The 2,799-nt window shown below is 39.7% G+C and overlaps 1 non-coding gene across 1 annotated transcript; it reads left to right on the forward strand.

The window, feature by feature from the left end:
* Positions 1–2,061: 2,061 nt before the first annotated feature.
* On the forward strand, positions 2,062–2,181 carry LOC133398905 (5S ribosomal RNA). The gene has a single exon (XR_009768116.1). It is a non-coding gene; the product is annotated as a 5S ribosomal RNA (ribosomal RNA).
* The last annotated feature ends 618 nt before the right edge of the window (positions 2,182–2,799 follow it).

The raw sequence follows: 2,799 nt of genomic DNA on the forward strand, positions 1-2,799 counted from the left end.
GAGAACTCAGCAGGAAGGTACACCCGCATTGGTTACGAGATTCGATAGGTTGTTACATAGCAACTTTGGTTACTATGGTGTTGTTTTTGTTTATGTGGTATATGGGACGTCCCACCCTGAATGATCCCAACTGAGAGGTGTAAATCATGTGATCCTATATATCCCGTAACAAAAGCAGACAAACACAAACCAATGTTTTCTACTTTAGTAGCACCGAGTAATTTTACTTGTATAAACATGATGAGGTGTTTGCGGTATGTTTGGAGATCAATGTACATACATTCCAAACAATACTGCTGCAGGTGGCAGCTTGACCAGAGCCATCAATGGTCTACGGACCCTCAATCAACACTCTGGTGTGGACACCTCCTTGTGGGACAGCTGGATGGACGTTTTTGGTAAATACAAAACCCTAATTTCACCAATATTGATATCAATTGCTGTTTTTGCAGCCATTCTGACATTGTGTGGATGTTGTTGTATCCCATGCATTCGGGCTTTAATCAGTAGATTAATTACCACAGCAATTACCCCCATGGATAACCGTATGGAACAGATGTATCCTTTACTGGATGTTGATAATGATGACGATGATGATGATGATGTTGTTTTACCTGATTTGTTTCCTGATCCAGGTGATTACGATGCTAAAACTACAACATTCATGTATGACAAGTTTACTCTCAGTGTCAATGTATTTGTTTCATAAAAATGATTCTACAGTGAAAAATCAAAATGAAGTGACTGTAAAATGATATGAGAATTTGTGCAAATACATGATAAACAGGAGGGAAATGTTAAATAAATTGGAGAAGTTATCATTTATTTGCTTAGCTTGCATTAGTATTATGGCCGATTTTGATGGTTGCTTGCTGACCGTGAGAGAAAGGAAGATGTCTCGCCTTCAAGAAGATGACTCAGCAGGAATCATCCAATAGAAGGGCGTCTTGATCAAGGGCGTGGCCGGTGTTGGTCTCATGTCTTCACCTTGAAACCCTCCCCTTAGTGTGTTGTGTCTTGGAGCTTAATATGTTATGTCTTGTAACTTAGAAACCTCCCTATTTCAAATAAATACAGGAGTGACAGGAGAGATTGTTTAGAGCGTGATGGGGGTCTGTAATCTGAACAATATCCCATACGTCCTCCTCATGAGCAAAAGAAACCAGCGTCTTCATTGCTTTTTGTGTCTATTTTTATAGGTGTCGGGCGAGATAGATCCAACAGAATGTCTGCTAGTTTTAGTTTGCATTGTTCGATAGCGCTTAACTGGGGGAAGGACCTGGAAGAAGACAATTATATATTACTCGTGCACTCACTGTAGTAGTCTCGCCACGCTGCACTATTTGCATATCTGTTGTTGACCAATACTGGCCACTCATGCCAGTTGCATCTGCTCCAATTGCACATTGATTGAAGAGAATCTGCAACATTTGCACAATAAATATTGTCCCAGATTATCGCACTACTCGCTTGAAGTTTCGGCGCCCTTTGCACATTGGTCATTGCACCGGACTATTGCAATATTAGTCTTTCGAACTGCTCTAAATGCTAGAGGACTCTACCTCTTTTTGCACAATTGTCGAAAAAAATGTACCGGCATTACCAGATAACTAGCAACCCTTTATTGCTCAGTGACTGATTTATGTCAATGTCTTTATGTCTCAAAAGTGTTCTCTGTCAATTGACTGTCTGCTGTCGTACTAGAGCGGCTCCGACCAGAGACAAATTCCTTGTGTGTTTTTTGGACATACTTGGCAAATAAAGATGATTCTGATTCTGTTTCTGAAGAGGTGGTGACCAGGATGTCGAGGGTACAAGAGGATTTTGCATGCCCTTGTCTGAGTTTTGGCAGCGTGCAAGTTCTCAAATTATCTTGTGTGTTGACTTTTCAAAATCTATGATCTGATCACACATTTGTAGTGTTGAGAATGAGTTTGCATCATCCACACAAAAATAAAAGCCAACAATTGGAGAATAAAGATGAGGCGAACCGCTTGAGATATTTTTAAGCGAAATACGATATTTTTTAAATATTAAATGTTGATTTCAGGTGACCATGTGGTTTACGGCCATACTACCCTGATAACGCCCGATTTCATTCTGATCTCGGAAGCTAAGCAGAGGCAGGCCTGGTTTGTACTTGGATGGGAGACCACCTGGGAATACCAGGTGCTGTAAGCTTTTTCACTTTAGATTCTCGTGGAATCGTTTTCTTATCGGTGGTTGACCTAAATTATAATGCAGTCATTCTCTCTCTTATGACTTACCGTCTCTTTATTAGGAGACAGAATCTTCACGTACCTTTTTTAAACATCCCGTTTCTCCTTTTCCGACAGTAAAAAAATAAATAAATACACATATATCGATATATATATATATATATATATATATATATATATATATATATATATATATTAGTATCATGTGATACGTCACAATTTTATCACATCAGTGCTTTTAATTGGCTCGAGGCTAAGGATACGAAGGTATGGATTTTTAAATGATACGTAATTATTGCACAATATTGTGTGGACCCCAAAGCCATGGTTTATGAACCCGAACCACTTCCGAGGAATACATTACAGTCGAGTGAATGGCAGTATTAGTAGGAGTAGATTCTTCTTCTTCTTTCCCTTTCGTCATCCTATTCCATGTAAGCCTATCTCCTGCATCCTCCTGTCGAACACCAACTGCCATCATGTCTTCCCTCACGACATCCATCAACCTTCTCTTTGGTCTTTCTCTACTTCTCTTGCCTGGCAGCTCCATCCTCATCATCCTTCTACCAATATACTCACT

Source organism: Phycodurus eques, unplaced genomic scaffold, assembly GCF_024500275.1.
Source record: "Phycodurus eques isolate BA_2022a unplaced genomic scaffold, UOR_Pequ_1.1 contig_473, whole genome shotgun sequence".
Classification (NCBI taxonomy): domain Eukaryota; kingdom Metazoa; phylum Chordata; class Actinopteri; order Syngnathiformes; family Syngnathidae; genus Phycodurus; species Phycodurus eques.